The 17,184-nt window shown below is 41.0% G+C and overlaps 1 long non-coding RNA gene across 1 annotated transcript; it reads left to right on the top strand.

The window, feature by feature from the left end:
• The first annotated feature begins 240 nt into the window (after nt 1-240).
• On the top strand, nt 241-17,029 carry LOC135411088 (uncharacterized). Its single transcript, XR_010428981.1, has 3 exons — nt 241-615; nt 1,336-1,431; nt 14,944-17,029. It is a non-coding gene; the product is annotated as an uncharacterized LOC135411088 (long non-coding RNA).
• The last annotated feature ends 155 nt before the right edge of the window (nt 17,030-17,184 follow it).

Below are 17,184 nucleotides of genomic sequence, written 5' to 3'. Positions count from 1 at the left end.
GGGCTGTGGGCAGGAACCAGCGCCGCAGCCGCGGCTCCCCGCTCCGGAGGGCGGTCAGGACTAGACCGGGACCAGGTTCCCCATTCCCGCGCTCCCTGAAGGGGGATGCGGGGACCGAGCCCCGCGCACGTGACGTGACGCGGCACCCGCATGACGTCACCTGCCCCCCGGGAGCGCCCGTAAATGGCCCCGCGGGGCCGCGCAGGCGCGCGCCCCCCGTGACGTCACGGCCGACGGGGCCGCGGCCCCGCCCGCCGGTCACAGCGCTCCCCGCGCCCTCACCTTCTATTTTTAATTCTTTCTTTGTCTCCGAGCGCCCGCCCCTTTCGCCGCGGGATGACGGGGCGGCGGGATGACGCCACCCGCTTCCCGGAACGGTGACGCGGCCGCTGGAATGCGCGCGGGGCTGCGCTGCCTTAAAGGGGCAGCGCGGGGCGGCCCCGCCCGGGGGGCGGCACTGACGGACGGGCGCAGCTGGGGCGGCCCGGGGGGGGCGCGGGGCTGAGACCTGCCCCGCACGGACCCCGCACAGACCCCGCACAGACCCCGCACAGACCCCGCACAGCCCCGCAGCGCCGTCCTGAATGAAGGGCTGGCGGGGACAATGACCCCTCGGTGAGAGCTCCCAGTTTCCCAGGGTGCAGGTCTGACCCCAAGTCTGAGGTCTTCCCGCCCAGACTCTCCCGGGCGGTTCAGCCCCGATCGGCCTCGGCTGATGCTGCCGCCCGGGTGCTGTGCTGAGCTCTTTTCTTCATCGCCGCTCACGGTTCTGTGGCTCCGGTTCCCCAGAGCTGTTCCCCGGGGCCTGGGAACTCGGGAGTGTCACGGACACGGGGGAAGGGAAATGCCAGGTCCTGCCCCAGGGCAGCAGCATCGCATGGACAGAGTCTGTCCGCCTCTGTAGGGCTGACCGCAAACGCACATCGTTAATAAAACGATGCTAATTCACGAATTAATAAGTCCTTGATGTATTTGCTATATATTTCTATGTGAAACACGGGAACAGGAAGTACTACAGTAAAGATTTTCCACCGATACATCAGGCATGAAAATGTTTGACATAAAAAACTACAATTTTAACTCAGCCAAGAGCTGAGAGTTTCAAACTGCAGATGTTGGCCATAGTAGGTTATCTCTGGGTCGGGGATGTGCTCTGAAATAAAGCCCCTCACTCAGTATAAGGTCGAGATGATGCTGTGGCATCATATTTAGATCATGGCTCGTAGGGAAATCTGGAGTGTACTTAGTCACCTATGGCATGACCTTATATTTCCACTCAATTTAGTAACAACAGTTGGTTTCTTATGGGACATGTGAGATTTAATTTATTAACAGTTTCTAGGGTAAGTGGAGAGAAGTCAGAAAAGGCATGAGATGAGAAGACAACAGATGAAAGGGAAATGCTCAGAGAGATGGAGCTCCCAGGGAAATGTAAGTCTTGTCTTCTTCTCAAATAGAACATTAAGGTAAAGGCAGTTACTTATCCACAGAGATTTTTATTACATTGCCCTGAGTGATTTTTTTTTCCTGACTTAAATTATCTGGTTATAATTTTCATTTCAGCTTTTGCCTTTTGCTTAGGTTTGAGCCTTTTTCTTAAGTAGCACAGTAGAATCTGCCAGAATACTAAAACTCTTGTGTCCAGAGAATGATGTTTCAGCCATCTCAAAAAAAAAAAAAAAGTCTCTGTTTACGTTGAGATGGTATATCCTATTCATCAGGCTGGCACGTGGGAATATTGATATATGTTTGAGCATGTAAAATCCTGGTAGGCAAATACCAGAGTAACTTGCCTCTATGTTTCTGGGAAAAAGTGCTTCAGCTTAGCCCTGAGATGGTCAGTGTACCACACATGTATGTCCCTGTGTCTTTTAACTCTGGAATGAATTCTGCTCTTGCTGTCCCTTCGTCTGCTTTCAGTTAGGACAAGTTATGTTACAGGAACTTTTAGCTTGTTGAAGAGCTTCCAGCTTTTTGTATTATGATCCAAAAGTGAGATGAAAAATATCGCGCTTTTTTTCCTGAATGATCACTTGCATTAACTAAACCAAGAAAGGTAAAATTAATGAAACATCAGAGGGGCTTAACTCTGAAATGTCATCTAATTGAGATGTCAATTAGACTGCCCTTGCAACTAGATAATGAATGTGAAAAGCTGTTTATGTGCGAAACATATCTGTGAAGTTTTCCTGGAAAAGTAATTCTTTAAAAATTCAGTACTTTTCATTCTTGCTCTTATAAATAATTAGGCAGGCTATTCTCTTACCAATTTTATGTTTCAGTGAATCTGAACTTGATTGTCGCGCAGCTTCCTTATGAATCATTATTATCATAATTTCAAATCACTCATTAAATGAAAGTTGTTTTTTCCCCTAAATCCCCTAACCTACTTCTATCATGCCAACAGGAGCATTCAGAAACTGGCACTAAGGTGCAGCTCTGATACAAGTTTTCTGTTTCCCTGTGACTCATTTGACATTAACATAATTATGCTACAGGAGTCAAAGTGATTTTCCAACTATGAGTAATGCACAGTACTAGACCGAATGTTTACAAGACACCGAGGCATATCAGCTAGCTGAAGTAACCAGCTGCTGATAACAGCTGAAGTAAGTTGGGGAATTAAAAAGTCTTATAATACAATTACCCTTCTTTGGCACTCGGTGTCCCGTACGGCTGGGAGGTAGGTCATGTGCTCTGCGAGGAAGGATCCAGAAGCAGGACTGTGCAGTAATGAGGAGAAAAGACTGAGCCCGTGGGTTGCTCACACGACAAGTCTTCATAGTTTTCTTCCCACTTGCATATTTATGGCAAAGTCATGCTCAAATAGGAGCAGTGATCTTTTCAAGAAGCGGCTGTATTTACCAGAGTTCATTTCAAAACACAAGTGACACATATCCTCTCAGCCAGGAAAACAAGATCAAAATGAAACAACAACAAAAAAAAGTGAGGTCATCTCACAAGTGCTTTGAATCACGTATGTATGGGAATAACACAAAAGAAGAAAACCATTAAGGAGAAGGCAAAATTGAGCGCTATTACCACAATGAGATATCTTTTCTCTGTAGTTGAAATATCTATGCAGGCTAATGATAAAAGTACAGAGAAGCATTATAATGAACATGTTCTGAATAAATTGCAGAAAAAGTAACCACAATATGTATAAGCCATATTAAAAAGAAAAAAAAAATAAAACAAAATCTTAGTGGTCGTGACTTATTTCAAGTGTTCCCTGAATTTTTTTGAAATTACTAGCTTCTCAGAATTTTTAAAAATAGTTTGAGAAACAAGTTATTTTTTTTCCTGACTTTGTTTATTTGTGTACAAGTAGCTTTTTGAATGAAACCGGGGCACTTTGTATTTATAAGTTTCTCAACTTTGGCTGGATATCCTTCCAATGAGGCCTTATTCAGTAATGTGCTGAGCACCCAGAACATCACTGGTTTCATACCTCCTACAAGAATGCTTAGTTTCTCGTAGGATTAGCTGTGAAGGTCGAAATCTAATTTTGAAATATCAACTCAAACCTACTATAATTTGTTAGAGTACTAGAACTCAAACCTACTATAATTTGTTAGAGTACTAGAATGGAAAATAACCAGTTAACAACTTCCCTATAAAATACCGCAGTTATACAAGTGGGAAGGGGAGTCAAATGCAGAAAACAGTGCTGATAGCAGAACTGTTAGCAGAAGCCATGTATTCCAGGACACATATTCAAAGAATTCAGAAGAAAACTGCATATCACAGTGTTCTTTATTTCACAAGAAAATCTGCTGAGGCCAGACTTGGCATGCTCAGATTATCGTCACTGACTCTCAGAGCTGGATGAGGACCAGAACTGGTAAAAAAGTTGTTTATGGCTGAGGAAGGCTGGAGGAGGAAAGGTTTGCCACAGTACCTTGCATTGGCAGCACTCCCCATTTGCCAGGAGAGTCAGGGCTTGGAGATTCTGCAATGGTTTTCCTGCTGCATGACAGTGGGCAAGCTCTAGATCCATTTCCTTCAGTTTGTCCACTTCTTTCTTGCTAAGGGGTGAAATGTACCTTTTTGATGGAGATGGCTTTGCATACCAACTGCTACTAAAATGACCAGCATAAATGTATTTAACATATGTTGATAAAATCAGCCAGCAGAACCCAAACCACCCATAAACAGAACAATCTGAGTCCCATCAACAGAAAGAAATTCCCATAGCAATATTTAGCAGTCTTAAATTTAATCTGATTTGCTATAAGCTCATCCAGGACTGTAGTTTTATAACTACAAATACCCACCTCCGTAGCATGTTGTGCCACTGGATTTACATCTATTTTCACTGCTTTTAATTACCAATATCCCTAAACTACCAAAGCTCAACCCTCAGCTCACGTTGCTAAAATGTACTCCAGTATTACCAGAGCAGGTTCCTGTACTTCAGGTATTATTCCTTAGAGTAACACATAACAGGAGATGTTTGTAAAACAGTTCTACTCAGCTCCATACCTACCTGGAGTCCCCTAATAACACAGTCTTAAAAGCAGTACCTCTGTAATACTCTGCATTTCTATCTTCGGCTTTCCCAGTTGGCTCCAGAGGAATTTTCTTCTTATAATGATCTTCAGGGCAGCTGCACCCATGCCCTACCTTTTTTCTTCTTGGAGGTACTACCATTTATTTGTAACATTTATTTAGCGTTCTGCAATGACATACAACCTGTGCAAATTCCAAGTATTTAACCTTTGTTCCTTGTCAAAGCTTTGCAAATTAACTTAAAACAGCAGAGTGAAATAGGCACCAAGGGGCATTTTCTGGAAGTAACTGATAAAATCTTGCAAGTACTGCTTGCCCTTACAGGTTGGCTGGGTTTTGTTGTTGTTAGCTTGTTGTTAAAGCTGAGCTCCCAAACCAAAATCTTCACAGAAAATTATTTAGCATAGAAAATCATTATGGTTTTAGAAAGCATGTAAAAGTAAACAGATTATCAAGATTTAGCTTATTTTCTGAATTAGAGAAAAATTAGCTGATATTCATTTGTTTGAGTTTTCAGGGTATATATATATACCTTGTAACGAGGCCCAATGTTCCTGGAATAAAGATAGCTATCATGGTGATAACTGATAATATGTTACTCTGAAGTAGCAGCAGAAAACAGAATTGGAAATACATACCCATGCCAACAGCGATGAAAAGAACTTCATCCCATTGCTTACCTGGATGAGGCCCCAGTGGCCTTGTCCTCCCATAGTCTGGGTGGAGCAGCATGGGCTGCTGCTGTATCCCACTGCAGAACAGACAGGAGACCACAGGGAACCTCCTCTATAGCTGCCAAGGGATTTGGGAGCATGGATGTTAGTGTCAAACCACTACCACAGTTACGGTGAGCAGACCTGCCAGGAACACGAGCTCTGTTAGGAAATACCCAGGGAAACCCACAGATGCTGTTTGGGATGGCATTGTTTCCCCAGCACGTGCTTCTGAAGAGGTCTGAGTTAGGGTGAAGGCAGAACACGCAGCTTCAGCACAGGGTGACCTGGCCTTTCCCGTCTGTGGGCCAGCAAGAGCAGAACTGGTCAGGGAGGGCTCCTGGGTTTTCCCCGTGGTGCAGTGCAGGGAGGTTAAATGCCTCGATGGAGAGATTTCTTCCGCAGAAATTCCCTGAAGTCAACAAATTCTGAAGCAGAGACTTTATTCTGCTAAGCGAAGGGAAGCTCCTGCACTAGGGGACAGACTGCCAGAAATCAGAGTTTTCCAAATTTTTCCTCCCTCAGTAGCCCTCTCTCTAAGGGTTTCTTCTATGAGGTTGTGTGTCAGGTCCCTTACATGACTCAGTACTTTTTAGAAATATTATATGTTGTAATAGATATACTTAGAAATATTAAATATATCAGTATATGTCTCAGTTAAAATATATGTTAGATACAAATTTATTTTTATAATTTCTTTCATAGAATGACTTCTCTTAGAAAAATGAATCTAACATGGCATTAACTTTAATGCTGAAAAACTAGACATTAGTTTTTGTGCTATATTGAAGCCCAGTCCTTCTAACACTTATGCATGTGCTTAGATTTAAGTGTATGAGTAGTACTGGACTCATTTGGATTACGTGCACAATTAAAATTAAGCACTTGTGAAAGTGTGAAATGCTTTCAGGTCAGGATTTCCAAATTCTTTAATTTGTTTAGAGTAAAGAAAAAAACCAAACAAACTAGTAACCACTCATTCACATAATAAAATTTCAGTGGTGTTTATGATAAGGGACCTCCTGTCATTTGATAGGCAAAGCAGCTTATAAAATAAATTTATACCCATCTTAACAAAATGAAACACTCCAATGCTGTGATTACCTGCCTGAGTGACTGCATTTTCTAGTAGGAAAGAGAAATTCTTACTCTAAAACTTTGAGTACCAGCTGAGATGAATATGGTTATTTTAGAATAAGGTGACGTTTCAAAGAAGAGACGAACTTTTTTTTAATGTGTACATTTCATTCTTTCTGTCAACACAAGTTCGATGTTTTCAGAAAAATTCAAAACTAAACAGTATTTTACTTTGGGATGGAAATATGCTTTTTGTTTACAAGGTGTAGTGAGCTTTGCTAGATCAGTTATAAAAATGTTCACACGATAATTCTATCACATTACAAGTACAAATTAGATGGCTATGGAGATGGTGAGACTTTTGCCTGTCTAAACATTTCCCCACTGCTTTCTAAAAGAGAGTTGTCCCTGGTCATGGTGCACTTGGATCATCACAGGAGAAAATAAAGTGGTTACTCACACCTTGTTAATAATTACTGGTTTTATCTGTATAATGAAACTTACCAAAAAGGCTCAGGAGCTAATGGAGTTCCCATAAAACCTCGGCCACCCAAAATTCAGTCACAGCACTGCCTGTGATACTAGGGACTTCTACATCCCCTGTCTTACATGACTTGATTCTCAGCCCCGTTAAGTGGTCCCAAATCAGCCACCAAGGTATGCAGGGAGCAGTATGGCCTTCCCAGCAGGAGATGGGGGACCTCTTGCCCCTCACTTTGTAAGGAGGCACCTCTGTCCTCTAGAGAGACAAAAGGTGCCTCCTTGCCTGTGCTTTGGTCTCTTCTTTTTAGTTTGGAAAGGCATCACTCCTTTCTTGCAAATGCTGGTGGAAGGATAAGATAGTGCTGCTTTCTTTAAGCATTCATCAGGGATATGTGAAAGACAGGTACAGTTCCACCGACTGTCTAAGGAAGTTTAATCTCATATTTCTGTTGACCTGGGGGACTGCATGAGCTATCAGGCTATGAATGGGGAGACAAGCATCCTCCATGCTGCTTGCTGTGGCCATGTAGAAAGTAGAGAGAGCTTGGGAGGAGGCTCTTCTTTCTGATTCTCGCACTTAAGGCTGTTGAAGATTTTACACAAGCATTTTTTAAGAGCAGAAATGGAGCCCAGTTCTCAGTTCTTTAAGACAGGTGCCCAAAAAGACACCTAGTCTTTGAGAGAAAGGCACAACTACCCTGCAGACACACACTCCCACTGCATAGGATAGGCACAGTCAGAAATACATACTTTGGAGGACCTAGGGAAAGACTTAGTATCAGGAACCCACTGGACATAGTCCTGAGGAAACCCCTAGCTGGGTAGCAGATGTATTTGAGCACCCATGCAGAAATGAAACATTAAGGTGCATAGGAACAGGAAGGTTGCTCACTACAGCACATACAGGATCTGGATACCAGGGTGTTTTATAGCCCTGGGAAAGGGTTTTGTCTAAAGGAGCTTGGGATGTGCTTGCTTTAGCTTGCTACAGCTTGTCCACTCTGAAGCTCCCATTCTAATCCATCACAGGAGAATTTGAAAAGGAGGAGGATCCAAGTGTCCTGTGGCTAATGGTTGAGATTTTGCATACCATCTTTCTCCTGAACCACTCTCAAGAGAAGCTCACAGAAGGGATATTTCCAGTGTAAAACAAACAAACTATAAATATTCCAGTATAGGGAAGGGATGAGTACTGGATGAACTTTGCGATATGATCCAAAAATATGTTGCTGACCTCCCACTTGACATGATCTGTTTCCCTATTAAACTGTAATATAATTAGGGTTTGCTCTAACCCTGACACTAGTTTAATGCTTACATCGATGGAAACGTGGCCTCACAGACCACAGTGAGAAAAAGGTGTATACATAAAGTCAAAAATAATCCATGCCATAGTAGAAGGAAGGATAGCCAAGAGAGAACACTTACCCCTCCCACCTTGCAAGATATTTAGATGTCTTATCACAAATGTGTAAATGGATGTTAGAACAAAGGTCTTAGAGAACTTGGACTCAAAGCTCAACTCTTTTCATTAGTGCGAATGAAGTGCAGCTGAACTGGAGTTGGAGAGCTCACACAGGGAAAGGAGAATTGTGGACGAAATGAACTGGAATTATGAGTTGAGGGCAAAGATTCTTGTATTGGCCAAAGAGGGGATTTGGAAAATAGGTGATGACTATGCTGATAGGCAATCATGGTTCTAACAGTCACCATGATGATAATAGTTGGTGACCATTAGCTCATTTCATCTCATCTTCTGTGGCCGCTAAATTTCACCCAGTAACCCTTCTGTTGAGCTCTGGGAGACCCATGGCTCTGTCCTAGTGATACCCTGTGGTAGGAACACATATGAAGGGGGAGAAGCTGCATCAGTGTGCTGGGACCTTCCGAGGAGCGGGGCTGTGGACAGGAATGCTGCTTTTACAAAGCCCCTTGTAAAAATATGTGCAACGGGCATTTCAAAATAAAGGAAAAGGGTAGTGCTAAAATATATATTCAAGTTGGTGATGAAACCTACAAATGCATGGATATTTTAAGGGTTCAGAGATGGAAAAATGAATTTTATATTATACTATGTTATGTTACTATATTGTACTATAATGTTGTATTAAATAAAAATTATACTGACCTGTAATAATTGTAAACCAAACATCACACAACTTGAGTACATGTTTAACCCCCTTGCTCTGTAAAGAAAAGAGTGTGTAAGCACTCACATCCTAAAACATGGCTGATTTACAGCCTGACATCAAGAGATGGCACAGATCAGTATGGAAATTTTAAAGAAGATTTTGGAGCCTAAACATCCACAAAGCACAAATCACCTGTAAAAAAAGACCTGGTGAATTTAAATGTTGCCTGCTAGGTTACATGTTCTCTCTGCTTCACAGTATATTTTGATGACAAAATAAATCATCAGCAAAAAATATCAAGCTAAACCATTCCAGGTCAAATCTTCGGGTGATGAAATTAAAGCAGTTATGCCAATTTATATGTGTGGGGAATTCATGGCTTGTTTTGAGTACTCTGTCATATCTGTACTTTCTGCTTCAGCCACGAAGCTGATGATTTATCTGACTGGTTAAAGTGGAGCAGCATATAAATGGTACTAACAGATACAGGCTCCCTAAAGCCAGGAAACATAACACTGAGTCTAATTTATGGTTTCCAAACAAGTCGTAGGACTGATCCTGCAATCCCAACTTGAGCAAAACTCCCTCTGAAGTGCTGGGCACAGCTGTAAATTCAAAATGGAGTGCCAGGCTGTGCTGGTGGCTGCCTGATACTTCCCTGCACCACAGTATGGGTGTCATTTGGAAGTAGATTTAATTAAACACTTCACATTTTTTTCTGATACAATATGGAATATTTTGACTTATGCAAGGGGAAGAAAACTTCTGCACCATCAAGGAAACTACCTTCCTCTCCAGAACATGACACACAACTGTCTCTTCAAAATGCAATGGCACAGTGTATTTTACTTTGATCAGCTTTGATTTATGGGAAATAAAACCTAGATAAATTTAAATAGTGTTGAATTACACTTTCCCCTTGTGGGAAATAATTCAGAATCTACCAAAATTCTAAAGCTTTGGGGTTTTTTTTAGAAAAATGACAGTAATTACTCTTCTTCAAAAGTCTGTGCTGAATTAATTGATCAGCCCATACATTTAAGAAAACTGCCAAAATAAGGTCCCTGACAAAAGATGACAATATTATACCTTGCTAGGTGTTCTCATCCCAAATAAAGAAATATAATTCCACAGGTATAAGTTATAGAGGTTGTGTGGAATCTTCTTTAATAGCAAGTCTTAAGTTAGGCAAGGCTTTTCTACAGGGACTGTTTAGCCATGTATTTAATTGCTGTGCTGAATCTGTGCTTCTTTTTGACAGTTGAAATATTGTCATTGTTTTTAGAGCTCAATATAAAACTCTTGCATATAATAAAAACACATCCAGAATCTTTACTGGGGCTGCTAAATACTACTGCAACACACATGTTGAATAGTAAGAATAGATAATAATCCATCAAGAGAGCTTCCAGTAACAAAAGGCCCATTAGAGTGCTAATTAAAATTAGACTTATAAGTAAAATACAGCCGGCTTATCCATTATTTCCATTTGGAAATCTCAGCTACTTCACCTTAGAAGGTAGAATACTATTATCCATTTCAGCTGACTGGGAAACAGAACAAAAGGAAGATCATCAGATTATCCAAAATCACAAAGATGGTGAATAAGGAACCCTCTCATTTCCCAACTCCCATTTCAATGAACAGTGCTATCCTCATCTGTCTCATTAATAATTATTTCCACTTTAGAAGAACTAAAGCCCAGCCCAGGAGGCTGGGCATGGCGAAAATAAATTCCCTATCTCTCCCACCTACCATCTAACCTGCAATGTGGAGTTGAACGTTGCTGTGATTGGGACATTCATGGCCCCAAACTTCCCTTCTAAACTTGGACTAGGGGTTGACCTGAGTCTTTTAATAAAACTCCATCAGCGAGAACACTTAGTCTGGAGGGAAGGGTTCTCCTCTCTGGCTGGATGGGGTGAAACTCATGCCTTCTCTTTCTGAGGAGAAATGATCTAATCACAAACTGATCATCTGTGCTGTTTGAGGAATCTTACTCTAGATGTCTCCCACTCAAGCTGTCCTATCCTGAAGTGACGAGCCGATTAGACAGTAAACCAGATGGTGCCTGACTTTACAGCCCTGTGGTGAGGACATGCCCTGGACAAGGGGCATCCTGCGGTCTGCTTTTCTCTCTCTGTAACCATTTTGCTTTGAAGAGTCACTGCCCAGAAGATGGACCCTACCCCACCATGGGTATTGTTCTCCACTGGACTGATATCACTTTGGAACACCAGCTGGGTGTAGTGACACCCTGTACCTGCTCTCATTGCTGAGGTGTCCTCATCAGCAGCCTCACATGCCCACAGAGCAATAAGGATTTGGACTCAGGGAGTGCTTTTATGACTGCAATTTTAAAACCACGCACAACTCTATTGGTTTCCTTTATTTACACTCTGTTCTCATTATCTGGGCAAGTTACTGTACAGTTAAAGCCAAAAAAAATAAACCAAGAAAGATAAGAAGCTGAAAGTTATGATCATTCATGTGCTCCTTTCATGGCAAGGCACATGTGAAGGAGGTGAGAGGACAAATAATAAACACAACAAAAGCTGCAGTGGCAGCCTTAGTTTTAAATTTTCCATAGATTGCAAATCTATGTCATACGTTGTTTTTATCTGAAATAGTATTTATGTAGAAATCAATGCTTAATTATGAGAAATGCAGTTTGTAATTATTATGGCAAGTTGTAATTTACATATTTACCAGAAAGATGAGGAGAGCTGTTTAAAGTATCCTTAATGTTGTTAAATTTCAGAATATGCGTTATATATGCACAGTTCCAAGGGCAATCAGTAGGAACAACTAGTTTTTGTAGGGGGTGTGTGTGTGTGTGTGTGTGTGTGTATGTATTTGTGTATAGAGGCACGGTTAATTCCATAATGTATCCAAAATTTGTGTAACTTAGCACAGTAAAAATAGATATATTCTCTCACTCACTTCCTCTCATCCTCGGTGTTCACCTGGAAGACTATAAGAATACAAAACATAATTACATTAGTCCACCCAAGGGAAGCAGACACCTTCAGCAAATAATTTCTAACATTTCTTTCAAGTTATTTCAAGAGGAGAGTTTTGTACAATGAGAACCAGTGTGACTAAATGCTGATTTTTCATAGACCCCGAGGGCTAAATTTATCTCTCGTTGAAGTCAATGGGAATCTTTCCATTGACGTAAATAACAGTTGGATCAGGTCTTAGTGCTTTCATCGGTGATCATTTTTTTACATGTAAAAACATTGATGAAGTTCAGAATGAACCTGTAACTGATCTCAAACAAAATCTGGTATGTTTTCACAAGGTAGAAAGAATGGGGAGAGGGAGATGAAGGGGAGGATCTGTGAAGATGGAGTTTTTCTTGCCGTTAAATGGATAGGACAGTAAAGACACCATAAAGGAGGTATAACTTACACTTGCCTGAGGGAAATTAATATATCTGGCCTATCATTTTGCTTGTTCAGTGGAACCAGTGGGTTTATTTATGCAGTCTAGTTTAAGATGTGATTCTTCTGTGTGTGGGATCTCTTTTCCTTTTTGTTTATTATCTGGATGTATCCAAAGAGATCAGAAATTTTAATTGCAGGTTATTGTGCTTGGCCAACTGCTATGCTGGTGTGCAAAGTCCATCTGATAAAAAAACCTTCAAAGGCTTCAGCAAAAGGGAACTAAAGATACACTTGACTGGGCCAGTGTCAGGGCTGTCTCTAAGCTAGAGAGAAGGGATGTTTGTGTAACTTGCCCCTCCACCCCGCGCTCCCAAAGCCCTGTGTATAATAATGACTGACAACCTTGTGGTTCACTAATTTAGTAAAGCTCTGCTAAAATTCATGGTAATTTTGGGCACTGGAATCTGGTCCTGAAATGTACATCTTGTTGCGTCCAGAGGTAATTTTGTTATCAGCGCCTCCATCTTAATAAGGGAGAAGCAAAAAGTAAAATGACAGGAAGCAAAAGAGAAAATTAAAATGACTCATTTAAGCTTAGGAAGCTTCTGGTCAGGAGCAGAAGGACCAATGGGAGAAAAATTGCTGGAAAAAAAGGAACAGAAAGGGGGATGATGAAATCCAGGGATACGGGGAGGGAAAAGAGAGAAGTGAGAAGAGAAGAAACAGGGAAGTGGCAAAATAAAAGGAGAAGCTGCTGTTTTAAGGAAACGGGAAAGGTGGCTATTACTGAAACAAAGCAAAAGACAGGACAGAATGGGATTTTAAATGGAGAGAATAAATTAATGGATTTAGAGGGATTGTGATGGGAAAGGGCACTAAGAAAAGAAAAGTAAGCTGAGGAGAGAAAAGCAAGAAATAAATTAATTTCATCTTCAATGTTAAAGAATAAAAGAAGTTAAAATAGAGCACTTATTTTCCTCCACAAGACGTATAATTGTCTGCTTGAGTGGTATTAAATGTAGGACAGTAGCAGGGTTTGCCATACAGTCTCTGTGAGAGTCTATCCTCTAACCTGTGTTTTTTTTAACTTCCTTCTGGTTTTGGACCTTCTAATCTCATAGAGATCCAACCCTTCTAGAGTGAATTTTATCCTCACTACTGTAGGTTTGGTGTTTTTTAATTCACTTTTTGGGGAAACATTTGGAAGTAGCCCACAAACGCCCAAGGGGTCCCTAGACAACAGCTGGAAAGCCCTTGAATGGGTGGAGATGGCTGATGCTACTTCTACTGCAGATTGCTCCCATAGTTAAGAAGCAGCAACCTACACCTTGGAAAAACTAGTCCCAGGTTTCAACTCTGGTGTTAGTCCAGTCAGATGGGAAAATTATCTCAAAATTAGTTTATGTTTTGGGAAACAGGGGAGTCTTACCACATAGATTCAGACCTGAATGTACCACACAACATAGCAAAATTGATGAAGGATAAGTCCTATCATAAAAATAGAGAATAGTTTTTTAGGCAGAACCAGAAAACCTGATTCTGGGCTAATTTTACCACACGATAACTCTGAATTCAGGCAACCCCTTTCTCTTACATGCGCTGTGCAGGGAAAAATTTGACCTGTCAGGGTTACAGTAATTTCAAAACTTAACACAATTAAAACCACAAAACACACATAGAGACAGGTTTTACTCAGGTTATCACTAGAAATTTCATTTATTTGTGTCTCATAATATTTTCACTAGACCAAACAGGTTTAATGGAACTGCATGACCATAAACCAGTATAGGATCTGGATGGGACATGAGAGTTTTAATTGTGCTATTCTGACTGACATCCTGCAGTGGCATAAATGTTAAGACGGGAGAAAGCTACTGCTGTGAGGATGGGAGTCTGTTCCTCTGTATAACAATGTCCATGGCTCTGTTTAGCAAGGAGATAGCCATGTTTTAGTTTTAATCAAATATCTACTGTGTATGAAGTAGTGTCAAGGGATGTGGAGGCAGGATTTGGCCAGAAAAAGGCAAAGGAAAGAATTGTTCCCTCTACACTGGAGACTCCTGGAGGGCTGCAAGGACCACACCATGAGATGGTATTCAGCCTAATTTCTCTGAAGAGGGAGAAGAACACAATACACATCAGTCTGGGTGATGAGATGCTGTACCTGGCTTAAGGGAAAACAGAACTTATGCATATGAATGTCACCTCTGTTAAAAGAGTGCTGTTTCAAGGGAGCTGTTCCCTGCAGTTTATGACGAAAGAGAGAAATTAATTGGAAAAGGACTGATAAATGTTTAGAGGGAGGCAAGTGAAAGATATTTTATGAGATGGAAAACTAAATTGGCAAGAACATCAGAGCATCTGGTGGCTGTACTAGGTTTTACTTTAACTTCCTGATAGTCTTAATTATTAATTAATTTTTATTTTAACTCGAGTGTGATCTTGTGTCTTTACTGAGATCAATTTAGCTTTGGTTTTAAAAGGGAGCAGAATAAAACCTGTATGACACAGTGGAACTGGGTTTATTTTTCACTGTGGTTTCGTTTTCTTTTTTCACTGAAGAATTTCAAGCCAGGACATGTTTCAGTGGCCTAATCTCAAATGCGCACGGGAACAGTTTCTATGTTTGCTTTGCAGGGAGGAGCTGGCTTACTTCAAGAGAAGTTCAAGAATGAACACAACTGGTTTGCTGTCAGTTTTTAGTACTGGCTGCAGCTCATGGGCAATAATGGCACCAGCAGTGCTGAAGCAGCATTGTATAGCAAACAAGTAGACCTCAGTGACCCTCAACAACAGGATAACAACACTTGGATTTCCAAGGTACTTCCACCCACACTGAAGGAGGGAATTGGGTTTTTTCCCTTCTTCATTATTCTGCAACATTGCTCTGCTTATCTTGAAATACTCTAAATAAATACCCAGTTCTGACACAGCTAGCTAAATAAGGACAGACAGTTGCTAAATCTCTGTCATAATTACAGCAGGCACCTGTTCATGGCCACTAAAACCGATGTTGCTAACACGTTTCCACAATAACTTCATGCTCAAAATTTTCCAACCAACTATCTTTTGGGAAGAAATTTTCCACATTTGGCCTCTGCTTGAGAGGACATTTTTTTTTCTTCGAGGCTTGAGAAAAATGATGCCAGCTGTTCTTGAGCACAGCATGAATTATAAAGTTATGCCTCTGAAGTAAAAAGAACTTCCCAGGCTGCACCAAGCTGAAATATAAAGCTTGCTCTAGACCCTTCTGAAGAGCAAACTTTTTCTTAGTGTTATACTAGATGTTGATTTACCTAGATTAATAAAGATAAGACAATAAATATGTTTTGAAATAGCTGAGAATGATTTATCTGTAGGTGAGTGAAAAAGAAAAGCTTTCAGCTCAAACGAGCTGTAAATGGAGAGCTGCCAGGTGGGTCAGAGGAGTTCACTCCTACCCTCACCAAGTGCATTTCATTGTTTGAGGAGAACAGGGTGCGACTGCACCTTCCACAGGAGGGAAGCCAACGTCACTACTCCAGACTCCTTCCCCTCTCCACCAGATTATTTTTCTTTCAAAAGCAGGCAATTAAATATAAAATAGGAGTGTTAAATTTGCAAAGTTGAGCATGCTGGCACTGGGGCATTTAAAAAGCTAAGTTTACTACTCCTGTCTGTGTGGCCAATATATACATGTATATATACATCCAGGCAATCAAATGGACATAGAGAGGAGATACAGAGAGACTTTCAAACTAGTATTAGAACTCTATATCCTTGACAAAATGCTCAAAGTAGTCAAAATGTCCCAGAATATACCACTTGAATCATATTACCTATTATTAAAACTGGTACATTGAACATTATAAAATTAATTAACAGATTGAAGCTCTTAATTGGGATATACATTTTATATATGAAGGTATACATTTTATATTGATTTATTTAGAATATCCTCAAGCATAGAATACCCTGATTTTTCCATGCCAAGTACAGAGACTTGAAGACTGTCTTAATAACAAGTTTATATGTATTATATATGGAATATTATTGTACTGGATAACACTGTGCATCTGTCTTTGCAAGTTTTCTGTCTCTCCTGGATAGTTGTTTTTTTTTTGACACATTTTCTAGCACTTTGGGGGCTGCTAAAAGGCAATTTCTGTCTTTTAACAAACCAGGGAAAAAAAAAAAAAAGAAGAACTAACCAAAACCCCCTTCACCACAGTCACAACCATGTTACTTTCTCTTCTATAGCAACTCCTTGTTTTTTCATGAAATCATAAGGAAATCGTGTGCTGCTGTGTTTTAAGAAAAATTTTAAAAAAAAACCCTCAACAAAACAAACAAAACCCCCAAAGCATATTATTTTTAGCTTTCTATAATTTCATTAAACGGGTCTTTCCTCCTCATGGTAAAAAGCCTTCTTCTTCATATGAAATGAACTTCTAGCTGTCATGTCAAGTAGCACGGAGCGCGGGGGAAGGGAGGATTGTAAGAACGGAGGGGGTGTTAAGCAGTTTTTTCCTGTAGAAAACGATCACAGTTTTCACTCCTTTCGAAAACTACACAGTCGCCCCTTCTTTTTTCTTTTCCTTTATTTATTTTTTTTTTTTTGTCGTGACAAAGACTTTGATTTATTCTCAGAGGCAAAACGGCCCCGAGAAAGAAACTCCCGGAGCCTTAATTAAAAAAAAGAAAGAAAGAAAAAAAAGAAAAATAAATAGAAAAAGAAAACAAAAGAGGGGGGTGGGCATGGAGGAGGGAAGGAGAACAGGGTCTGTTCGGGTGCCGATGATCTCCCTGGGAGAGCCGCGATGCCGCCCGGCACGGCTCAGCGCGGCGGTCCCGCTCCGTGCCGTGCCGAGTCGTGCCGGCGGGGAAGCCTTGCATCAC

The sequence above is a fragment of the Pseudopipra pipra genome, chromosome 3 (assembly GCF_036250125.1).
Source record: "Pseudopipra pipra isolate bDixPip1 chromosome 3, bDixPip1.hap1, whole genome shotgun sequence".
Taxonomy (NCBI): Eukaryota; Metazoa; Chordata; class Aves; order Passeriformes; family Pipridae; genus Pseudopipra; species Pseudopipra pipra.
Note: the sequence above shows the minus strand (reverse complement) of the source record. Positions and strands in the feature narration are given on the sequence as shown.